This window comes from Coturnix japonica, chromosome 25 (assembly GCF_054131305.1).
Source record: "Coturnix japonica strain WE chromosome 25, WE-NBRP24, whole genome shotgun sequence".
Lineage (NCBI taxonomy): Eukaryota > Metazoa > Chordata > Aves > Galliformes > Phasianidae > Coturnix > Coturnix japonica.
Genome location: NC_140687.1, coordinates 6625801 through 6637786, shown reverse-complemented (window position 1 = coordinate 6637786; position 11986 = coordinate 6625801). Strand labels below are relative to the sequence as shown.

The 11986-nt window shown below is 48.0% G+C and overlaps 1 long non-coding RNA gene across 1 annotated transcript; it reads left to right on the top strand.

Moving 5' to 3' along the window:
• Positions 1-8070: 8070 nt before the first annotated feature.
• On the top strand, positions 8071-8838 carry LOC146756850 (uncharacterized). The gene is made up of 3 exons (XR_014937162.1): positions 8071-8154; positions 8339-8420; positions 8691-8838. It is a non-coding gene; the product is annotated as an uncharacterized LOC146756850 (long non-coding RNA).
• The last annotated feature ends 3148 nt before the right edge of the window (positions 8839-11986 follow it).

Sequence of the window (11986 nt, the reverse complement as noted above, 5' to 3'; positions counted from 1 at the left end):
CATTCTGTTGCTACCTGCCCTTATGAAAAGTCCCTCCCCAGCCTTCCCTGTAGGCCCTCTTCAGATACTGGAAGGCCACTCTAAGGTCTCCTTGGAGTCTTCTCCAGGCTGAAGAGCCCCATCTCTCTCAGCCTGTGCACATAGTAGAGGTGCTTTCAGCCCTCTCTGATCACCTTCATGGCCCTCCTCTGGACCTGCCTGAACATCTCCAAGTCCTTCTTGTGTTGAGGGCTCCAGAACTGCGTGCAGTGCTCCAGATGGGGTTTCAATGAGAGGAGTGTGGAGGGGCAGCACCACCTCCCTCGACCTGCTGGTCATGCTTCTGTGCTTTAAGCTTATGCTTTAAGGTCCTATATGCTTTAAGGTTTAGATAGTGCAGTCGCCTCACCTCTTCAGGTTTATCTGTGAAGGTCCCTTCCAAGTGAACCGTGCTGATCCAGACAGTTCGGATTGCTCATTAAAGTGTTTTAGTAAGTTGGGCTGGTCCTACGAAGCAGTATGACTGCAGTAAGCAGTGTACATGGTGCGCTGTGAGTACTGCACACATTCCTCTTGGCAGCTTGTGGAACAGAAACTGTGCATTGTTTGGATTGTGTAAGTATTCCTGTTGGTCTCTTGTGATGCTTACCTTCTTAGAGCACCTTTCCTCGTTTGGCTCTACATATTTTGGTACCTTACTTGTTCTGTTTGGCTTAGCAGGGAAGGTCTTCTTCTGAAGCATCCTCAGTCTTGGTCTGGGCAGCATACTTAGAAATGACATGGACGTTACATGAGTGGGTGGTCAAAGGGGGGAAGAACTCACCTTTCTGATCTGTTTCCTTTTAGAACACAGTCCTGGAGAGGATTTGCTTTCCTTGTTTCCTGGAGACTTGGATTCTTAGATGGTTTTGACTGCAGCTATTTCTGATGTTAATTCCTTTTTCTGTACTTTAGTAGCCAAGTGCAAGTGGAGTGCTTTGGGAATTGTCTGAAGTTGCCAGGTTGCGTGTGATCACATATGTAACGTGGAGTTATGTGTGGTGCCAGTGATAATTAAGTGTGATGAACTTGAAGGCTTTCAGTACAATTTCAGCCCTAATGTAAACAGTGACTTGAACTCTGGAATTCTGTGTAAAATCATTAGCTAGCTTGTGGTCCAGGTCTTGAAACCAAAGGCTATGAGGTGCTGCTCTTGTTGACGCAGGCTGTGAAAGATGACTTGAGCTCTAAGAGTAATTTCCCTTCTGCTCTTTATATGAACGTCATATCAACAATTAGAATATTAAGAACATAATATAAAAGTTATTGCTGCTGGCCTGTGGACTTCCATTAGCTGTTAGCCATAGTTTGGAACTTGCAAACCAATCTTATTTAGACTTTAGTGGTGAAATCTTCTGATGAAATCTTCCTTCTAATTCTGCAAAAGAATCTCGGTGGAACATTTCTGTCTGAAAAGGCTCTGGCATATGAAGATGTGCCAGACTGCAGCCATGTGCCAGATGCGTTTGGATCCATGGAATTTTCTGATGTAGCTTCAGTGTTTGAAGAATCTCCACTCGATCTAAATACTCAGAAAACAAAGCAGGTGTGTGAAGATGTACAGCTAGTTTCTTACAGAAAAAATACAGCTCTTAATCTAGAAATCTGCTTCTCATTGTATCTAGTGCTTACTCCATATTTAAGTATCTAGTGGACCTTGACCAAAGGAAGATAAAGATAGAGCAAAGAAGTATGTTAAGCATAAATTTTGTTGCCTTCTACCTGTAGGCCATGGTTGGTTTGACGTGATCCCTAACTCCAGTGTTTGGTTTGCACAGAAACAGCAAGCAAGGGAACAAGTAAAGGAGTCAGTGAGGATTTTAAAACACAATGGGAAGCGATAAGGTACAGTTAATAAGATTCTGGAGTTAGGCTGGAGGTAGGCAGAGGTTGAAAGGTACTGAAAGAAATTCAATCTTACTGTGTTGGACAACAAAATCCACTGTGATATTATTCAAATTTTTAACTAAACTAAGTGATAATTCATATTTATGTTTAGATAAGCTGGTGAGGGTTAATCCTCAATGGAGAATTGAGATGAACAAATAAAAAAATGGTGTTTGACAGTCTATAAGAAACGAACTTATTCTAGGAGAGAATCAGAGTTTTCAACTGTTTTGTTCAATAGCCAAATAATGTATGATATTTTTATAAGCATTGTGTCTGACCTTCTCAGCTGTTAGAATTTCTTTGACAGTAACTTCTCCGGCTGTGATCAGAAAACCTTTTGTTCCGTCTCTGGCACCATTCGAGGCATGATACTCAACTGGGTGATATGGAATTCACACTGTCAACTCCAGTGACAAGAAAAGTGGCATCTAAGAAGCGTGCAAACACAGAGAATGTTGATGCAGAGTCAGTGTTAAGAAATGAGCTGCCCTTTGCATTTCCTGCTCCAAAGGCCTTCTTTTCGAAGAGCCAGACAGAGAAGCAAGTAGAAGGCATATCTTTTTAGGCGCCTACTTCCAAAGGTATGTTGTATCTAACAAATGGAAACCTAGAACATGTGTAGCTTAGGAATTTTTTACTTTTAATATGAATGCAGTACTTGTAGGTCCTAAAATTCTGAAAGGTTTCAGTGTGGGGTTTATTTGGTCACAGCACATACAGCTGCCATCCTGTACATCTGACAGTGCACTGCAAGCGGTTTAACCATATATCAGGGCATGGTACACGTCTGTTAATGATAGAAGTTCTCACAGTTTCACAAGGAGCATGCCTTGAGATGCATTCAGATAATGAGATAAGTGCTGTGTTCCTAAAACTAGCATGTGTCTCCACTCTCCATCGAGATTTAGTAGATAATTTCTTTAACAATTATGATGAGAGTTTTGTTTTGTTTTTATTTTTTTCTGGGCTATTATTTTGAGTGAAAGAAAAGGGTATGCTTTTATTTAAGCGAGCTTTTGATTGCATCATGCTTCTAAATTAAATGTAACCTACTGAATTCCTCATGATAGCATACGAGTACTTGCGTGTATCTGTTCTCCCTAATAGAGGGAGAAGAGACTCAGTGAACCTGGACAGTGTTACCCAGGGTTGTGAGAACAGCTAAATGATTGTTGAGAACTGGTCAACTCGTGAGCCTGAGACCTGGGATCCTCCATCCTAGGGTGGAACTTTACTGGAGCACGTGGGTGCCACAGCAACAAAAGGACTGTGTACAATAGACTGAGAGTTTGCTGAGTTTCTTGGTTTACAGAAAGCACAACTAACTCAGCAGCAAGTGACGTATTTGGGATAGGAGATGACAGCTGGACTTTGAACCTTAAGGACTGCCAAGAAAGAAGCCATCTGCTCAACCCCTGAGCTGCAAACTGCCAAGGAACTCCATACGTTGCCAGGAATGACAGGAGGGTGCCAACCATGGATACACAGCTACGGACTGATGGTAAACTTGAAACAGCTTGAAGTGAGTAAGGGATATCCAGGGTGCACTGGTGCTCAATATTCAAGAAGCCCATCAATCTACACTGGGCCAAAGGATACCAGTTTTAATATCTCATGCAGTGTTTACTGTATTGGAGGCAAAAGGGGGACATTGGCTTTCACCCCACAGAATCACAGAATCACAGAATTACCCGGGTTGGAAGGGACCTCAAGGATCATGTAGTTCCAACCCCCCTGCCTAGCAGGGCCACCAAACATACGCCTTTACTAGATCAGGTTGCCCAGGGCCCCGTCCAACCTGGTCTTGAACACCTCCAAGGACGGGGCATCCACAACCTCACTGGGCAGCCTGTTCCAGGACCTAACCACCCTTCTAGTAAAGAACTTTCCCCTAACATCCAACCTAAATCTTCCCTCCTTCAACTTAAAACCATTTCCCCTAGTCCTGCTATTATCAGCCCTTTCGAAGAGTTTACTCCCCTCCTGGGAGTAAGTTCCCTTCAGGTACTGAAAGGCTGCAATGAGGTCACCCCGCAACCTTCTCTTCTCCAGGCTGAACAAACCCAACTCCCTCAGCCTGTCCTCATAGGGGAGGTGCTCCAGCCCCCTGATCATCTTCCTGTCCCTCCTCTGGACCCTTTCCAAAATCTCCATATCTTTTTTGTACTGAGGGCTCCGCACCTGGACACAGTACTCCAGATGGGGCCTCACAAGAGCAGAGTAGAGAGGGACGATCACCTCCCTATCCCTGCTGACCACCCCTCTCCTGATGGAGCCCAGGATCCCATTTGCTTTCCGGGCTGCCAGAGCGCACTGCTGGCTCATGTTAAGTTTCTCATCTATCAGGACCCCTAGGTCTTTTTCAGCCGAGCTGCTCTCAAGGACAACTCCTCCCAGCCTGTACAGGTGCCTGGGGTTCTTCCGGCCCAAGTGCAAAACCTTGCACTTTGCTGTGTTGAACCTCATTAGGTTCACCCGAGCCCAGCTTTCCAGCCTGTCAAGGTCCCTCTGAATGGCATCTGTTCACCCCAAAGATTCCCGAAATACCAGGCCATCCTGGTAGAGCAGGGTGATATAGAAATAATTGTAACTACTATTGCCAACCCAGTATCTTTCCTTAGCGGAACTCCCCTGGTGGAGAACCAGGATGACATCACTGCTTTGAAACAACTGATGCTGCACATTACATCCAGTCGGTTGGAGCTGAAGGAAGAACCCTTAGAAGATGCAGAAGACGCCTGATTTACCAGCAGCTGCAGTTTTGTGAGACAAGGAGGCTTTAAGGCAGGACATGCAGTAACTGCTACTGAGCAGGGAATGGAAGCACAACCATCAGCCATGGGGACTACCCCTCAGAAGGCTGAAATAACTGCCTTGACGAGAGCCTTAATGATATGGACAGATGCTAAATATGTGTTTGGGGTGTCACACGCTCATAGTACCATCTGAAAAGAGCAAGGATTGCTCACACACAAGGAAAAGAGCGTGATGTAAATGTACCTATGTTGTAGGGCACAGTTCTCTATCCAGGCCCAAGTCTGTGTGGGTGTCTCCTCTATCCACAAAGCTGCTCACACTGCAGGAGGCACAGGCTGAGAGGAGAGGCCAGAGCAGCTCTCCCACTGTGACACGGAGCAGCAGGATACAAGTAAAGGAAGGCCCCACAGCTGTACTGGGAAGATTCCACACAGTCATCAATTTTTCATCTGAAAGGTAAAGAGGAATTCCCTTTTCTGCCCCTATCATCATTGGTCGGGTGAGTAGCAATGATGCCCGGTGTGCTTCCATCAATGGAGCAGAATAGGTGGAAGGCTGGGGTGCAGGCTGACCTCTGCTGAGGTGAGTGGGGGCTCAGGGTGTTGCTCAGTGGTAGATTTGTTCACACTGAGTTCTAACAGGAAACTTGCTCAACATCGAAGGCCTTGCAAAAGTCTGGCTGAGTGATGTCAGTTGCTTTTCCTTTCCCTACTGATGCTGTCACTCCACTGTAGAAGGCCACCAAAGCGACCAGGCTGCATGTCTCCGTTTCCGCTGTTTCTCCATTTCCTTCTTGTTGCTCCCTGTAACCAGCAGGTTCAGCCATGCTGCTTTCCTGCCTCCTCTACTGTGTTTCATGTGGTCGGGATGGAGCTCAGAGCTCCAGCTCTGAGTAAGGTTTTCTGAGAAAGTTACCATCTCTTTTCCATTCCTTTACCCCTAAAAACAGTTTTCCAGTGTCTCTCATGCAAGAATTCTTTGAACAGCCTGCAGCTGACTCTCCTGAAGCTCAGGATCCTGACTTTGCTTTTTGCCAGGCCTGCATTCCTTGAGATGAGGAACTCTAGGAGGGCATGGTCACTACAGCCCTGACCACCTCCAGTCTTAACCCCTGCTGTGCACCATGTCCAGTAATGCTTCCCTTCTGCTTGGTGTGCTTAATACTTGACCCACAAAGTTATTGTCAGTGCACTCCAGCAGGCTCTCAGACAGCTTGCAGCAACTGGGATTGGTGCTGGGTGGTTGCTGGGAGGTGTCTCAGCAGAAAAGCTGGGCTGGGGTGGGCGTGCTATGTCAGTCCTCATCGCAGCTGGCAGAGAGAGTTAGAGGAGGGTGATGGGTGCTGCCTGCTCTCAGTGCTACTGCACTGAATTTGGGGCACAGCAGCACACTGGTGAGTGAGCTGGGAGGGAGACGGACTGCTGCTGTGCATGGCTAGGCCAGAACTGGAGGATTGTCAAACGTGAGTCATGCTGGTGCAGCCATTGCAGCTGCAGCAGGAGTAGAAGACAAAGAGGTTTTGTAGAGGACAGAGGGTGGTGATTCATGGTTTGATGTCCAGGTGGAGGCCGATAACAAGTGGCGTCATCCAGGAGTCTGTCTTGGGACCAGTGCTTTTTTACATGGTTATCAGAGACACCAATGATGCAATGGAGTGCACCTTCTGCTGTTTGCTGAGTGGTGCGGCTGACGCAGTGGAAGGAAGGGATGCCATTCAGAGGGAGCTCAACCGAGAGGTTGGCCTACGTGAATCTAATGAGGTTGAACACAGCAAAGTGCAAGGTTTTGCACTTGGGCTGGAGGAATCCCAGGCATTTCTACAGACTGGGAGGAGCAGTCCTTAAGAGAAGCCCCGCAGAGAAGGACCTGGGGGTCCTGGTGGATGAAAAACAGAACGTGAGCCATCAGCGTGCTCTTGCAGCTCAGAGAGCAAATGGTCCCCTGGGCTCCATCAGAAGAGGGGATGGCCAGCAGGGACAGGGAGGTGATTGATCTTCATGATCCTTGAGGTCCCTTCCAACCCGGGCCATTCTATGATTCTGTGATTACACTCGCTGTCAGAAATAAGAGCAGCTGTACAGAAGCTGGATATATTTTGGGACAGTTCTTGTAACCAGCTGATTTTAAGACCTTGCCCGAATTGGGGGTCTAAATTGCATGTTAGGAGAAAGCTGGTAAAGTGGCTATTGCTCATTCTTTTTCATTTGCTGATTCTTTCATTCGGGTTCCTTTTCCAAAGGAGATTCTGGTGATGGAAGCAATTGAAGAAAGAACAAAAGCAGCTCTTGCCAAGAATGCTTGAAGTCCCTGTGGAGAGAAGCAAAGAACTTGGGCTTCCTCTGGGATGCTCCCCACCATGTCTCAGGAAGGAGACAACTGCTGTTCCACTTTCTGCTCTTTGTGTGGAAAGGTACGTCTGGGTTTTCTTCTACCTGTTTTTCTTTTTCTGGCTTTGAAGGAGAAGGGGTGGAGCAAGAGGAGACCCACTGGTCATTTGTTACCTCAAGAACAGGATGGATTCTGCATTCACTGTGAGAAACTTGGGCTAGTAGCATGGGCATGTTTCAGGCTGGACTCTTCTTTTGCTACTTGGTTTCCTTTTGGCTACAGGGAGACAGCTGTCTAAAGGCGTGTTTTCAGACCCACTCTCCAAAACCATGTTTCATTGTTGCAGGTGGTTCAGTGTGCTCTTGCAGGGTAGATGCTGTAGTTTGCTGTAGAATCTAAATGGTTTCTGTTCCTAGGGGAGGACTGAGAGGAGGTAGTGAGAAGAGAATTCAATGCCTTAGGTGTATCTTAGTGAGAAATGTTGGCATGAGGTGCTGAAAGTCTTGAGTTGTCAAAGGCCAGTGATGCTCAGACTCCTTAACCTGCTGGAGCAGGGTGGAAGCAAGGAGTGGGCACTGCCGTCACACAAGCTGCACTTGGTTCTGGTCTGCCAGGTCTGTGCTGGCCTGGATTTCTTCTGAGAAGTTTGTTGGAGCTGCTTGGAGTAGTGAAGGGTGGGGAAGAAGTGCTGCTCCAGAGCTATGAGACGTGCAGCTCCTTCTGAAGTGCTCCTGATAAGGACGGAGCGCATTTGCTGCAGCTTTCTCTGCAGATGTGCTCCTCACCTTGAAATCCTCCTGGTTTGTCCTCAGCTCCTGACCACGGCCTGTTCTCTGTTTTGCAGGCTGATAACATGCAGAAGCCGCAGCTGGTGCGTGCTATGTCATCTTTAAACGTACCAGCATTTGCGGCAGCCCATGTTATTAAGAGCCACGTCACCCAGGGGCCAGATGAGCTCTCTCTGGAGGTAAGCAGTTCCAGGCATTCCGTGTTGTCGTGCATAGAAGAGGGCAGTCCTTTCTGCTTTGTTTTCCTACCAGATTTGCTGAATCTGGGATTGATGTTTCAATCTCTTTCAGGTCAGAGATCTGGTGAGCATTGTTGATATGAGGACATATCAACAGGCTGAGCCCCTGGTGGAGAGGCAAGCGTGGCTTTGAGGTAGGCACACGTTTTTGACTAGAGAGCACAACTTCAGTAGAGTTGGGAATCTCAGCTTGGAGCTGCTCTGCCTGCAACGGATGGCTGCTGGATGCAAACAGTTGCCCTGTGTCACTGTCAGTGGACCTTCCCTTTGGCTCTGGGCTCGGGCTAATGCTCACCTGTCTTTTTGTTCTAATTACAGGTTGGGCTTTTCCCTGGTGAGTGCATGGAACTCATCAGCGGAAAAGTTCCCGATTCCCTCCTCAATTCATTGCCAAAGCCAGGTGCGTAATTTACATTTGATAACGCGAGTTAGTCAAATAGAGTCAGAATGTTACTTTCAGGGGGTTTGTTTATGCCCAAGTTCAGCAAGCTTAGAAAGAGAACTACAGTAATCTCCTTGGGCACCTCCAGGGATGGGGAAAATCCATTCTTACGTGTCCTTGTTGGGAATGTTCTTCCCGTTGTTACATGCTCTGTCGAATGCATTGCGCTCAGCTTCGTCCAACCGAGCCAGGCCTGAAATGAACTGGTTTCTTTGTTTTGTTGCGCAGAGCCTAAGAAATGGGGCAAGCTCATCAACGGCCTTTGTTCCCTGGTGAAGGCCAGCCCCGGGAGAGCAAAGCAGCCTGAGCCTCCGACATTCTCCGGATCCATGTCCTTGCTTGACATCGTTGAGAGGTATTTAGCCTTCAGGACTTGAGGGCTGAGCTGTAGGAATGGAAGCATCCTCTGCTGTTTGAAACAGAGCGCTTTTCTAAGCTGTGTTTCAGCAGAAAGCAGGCAGTGCCCAGAACAGGCAACTTTTGGCCAGGGCTCGGTGCATCTCTTCCATCACCCTGCACCACGTCTGACAGCATGCTCTGTTTTCTCTGCAGAATGAGTTCTCCCAGTAAGAGTGCAGAGTCAGCAGCTGGCAGTTGGTGTTCCTGCTTCTGCCTGGGCAAACCATCCCCTGTGGCCAAACACCAACTGTAGAGCAGTGCCAGGGAGCCCTCTGAAGCAGAAGTCTTGGTCCTGGCAGGTAAGGGTGCAAGTCCAGCTTACAAAACACTGCTTGTCAGCAACACAGGTAGAATTCATGCTTTCAGTGGGCTTGTACCTCCTTCTGGCGTTCAAGCCCGTCTTGATCCCTGTCTTTCCCAAATGAGTCTCTTGTCAACACAAGAGCTGGACCTGCATGTGGATCACTTTCAAGACAGTGACACTGTTGCTAGAAGCCTATTTGCTTCTGCCCACCACCACTACATAGCCAAATGTCAAGAATCTCCATGGTTCATCTTGTGAACGTTCGACACTAACTGCTGTACATCTGCTCCTTCCTAGGTGACCCGAGCCCTTGTATATCCCCAAGACGCAGGGCATGTTACGATGACGCATCTTCCATCAATGAAGAGTTGTTACTAAGCACAGAATGCTGCAGTTCAGATGAAAGCCTTCCGTATAACATCAGCTATCAAGAGAAGAAGGTCATCATCGTTGAAGCCTTCATTCATCCCATCCCTACTGAAGCTGCTGACCTGAGCCCACCAGACACCTCAGGCACCAGCCTGGACTCAATGTCTCTGCAGTGCAGCCCAGCCCAAGCACAGCCCGAGTGCCCCGACAGCAGCACCACCATGCAGGCTCAGGTCAGCATCACCGAGGAGAAGCTGAGCATCTCGCAGGGGGGCACAGAATCAGGACACGAGTCCCAGGCTCCGGGCAACAGCACGGTCTCTGAGCAGCTCTCATGATTACAAGAGAGGATGAGTCCCATCTTTCCTCCAGACCTCACACCCCCTCCTTTCTCCTATTGAATAAAGGCACGCTCGTGCTCAATCAACGCCTTGACTGAATTCCGAGTTTTCATTCGCAGAGATTGGGATGAGTGCAAGAAACTGCAAGGCAGCTCAGCTTACAACACTCTGGCTGTGGGGTTTGTGCAGCCGAGCTCTGGGTGTGTTCCCATTTTGCCTGACTTTGGGATGCCTGCAGCGAGAGCTCTGCTGCCGTTGTGTATGGCAGCAAATAGTCTCTAGCATCCTGGATGCTGCTCATGAAAACCCCAAGCTTCCTGGCTGTGGCTGTGATGCTTTTCAGGGCCTTTTGATGCTCTTTGATGCCGTGGCTGCTCCCTAACACCTCTGTCCTCCCGCCGTGTCCATTCCTGGCTCTCACCTGTGAGCTGTCCCTGCAGATCATCTCCAGCCCTGCCATCATCGTGCTGCGGCAGGAGGAACTCGCCCTGACCAACATCAGGCAGTGCTGCCTGCCTCTCTCACTCTCTAGACCAAGTGTAACTACGCTGTCATGGAGACAAATGCTTCTGTCACATCCTCCATCCCTGCAGACATTTACCTGGTGCTCTGGGGACCGTTCAGCTTTTAACAGAAGACAGGGGTCCTGCAGCAAGAACGACTAGGTTCTCAAACGGCTTCAGACGTGCACACCGACTACATCCCCACAGACATTTACCGGTAGGTGGCTCTTGCAGAAGAAGATTCAAGCAGCAGAACCTTTTGCTCAGCTACAGCACACAAATGCTACAAAAGCAGGAATAACCCGCAAGCTCTGGGTCTGTTTGTCTTGCACAGGCATGCACTAACTGCGTTTGATGGTACCCCCCATCCTTGATTTCCTTCCCTGCTCCTTGTCTGATGGCGCTGCTGAGCCAGGAACAAGCTGCCCAGTGTGGCAGAGCATGGTGCAGGGCTGTGCTGGGACCTCCTCCCCTTCATCTGCTGCAGATCAGTGCCACACATGTGCCATCGAGATGCTCTGGCACGGGATGTGCCTCCAACCCAAAGCTCCTTCCCACCTCCCAAGGAAAAGCAAAGCAACCCAAGCATCTCCAGCAAAGCTGCCCAGCAGACAGCAGGGAATGCAAACAGCTTCTGGCTGCTCCCCTACACTCCTGTCCTAAGTAATAGACCCCATGAGGACTGGCTGGGAAATCAGTGCATGACACATGTGAGTGTGCACAGGATTGTGCAAAGCAGTGGGGTTCCATGAGTTTGTGTGTGTGTGTATCTCTGCTGTTATGAAAGCATGGGAAGACTGCCTTACTGAGTCCCAGATAATTACTTATCCTCAAATGATTTTTCCTGGCCAAAGTTAGAGCCTCTCACAGGTAATCGAGACCAACAGGCTGTTGTTGCACAATCAACAGACACAATCTAGATGAATAGCTGAGGAAAATAAAGCATCATGCCAAGGGTACTAGATAAGTGAGCAGCTTGAGATCTGCACATTTATGTGATACTCATGGTCTTAGACAATATTTGCTTAGTGAGGTCACATAGAATGAAAGTAAAATAGAAGAAGTGCAATTGGTCTCAGTTCACAGCTGGCTGGTTCGTCTCAGGCTAATCCTGAACTGCCTCAAGCGACTGCTTTGGTGCTCTACAGAACAGCAACTTCAGAGATCTCTTTCTATTACTAAGTGTTTGAAAGAGCAATTTGCTCTGTTAATTATCCATCATTTCTGTGCAGTCTGTTTTGTCAGACTTGTCTTTAGCTTCCAAGTTGTATGTGAAGAATTGTTTCCGTTGTAATGCACAATGTACTAAAAATTGAGAGATGAAAATGTGAAGAGTTTTTCCAGCTTTGATTTCATGTCTGGAATTTTGGAACCCACTACTTGCAGTTGTTAATCTGTCCAAACTGGTCTGGTTTGGAATGCCCTCATCCTTCTTGAATCGCTGTTAAAGGCGGAGCAATTCCTACAAGTGCCATGGCCCCACTGTTGTTCTAATTCTTGTTTCTTTGTTTTCCACACACTGCTTTTCAAGCCTCCTTTTTCTTTACAGTCAAAGTGAGAACTGCACTGTGAGGTGTCTGAACCTTGTTGTGCCTCTACATAAATAGA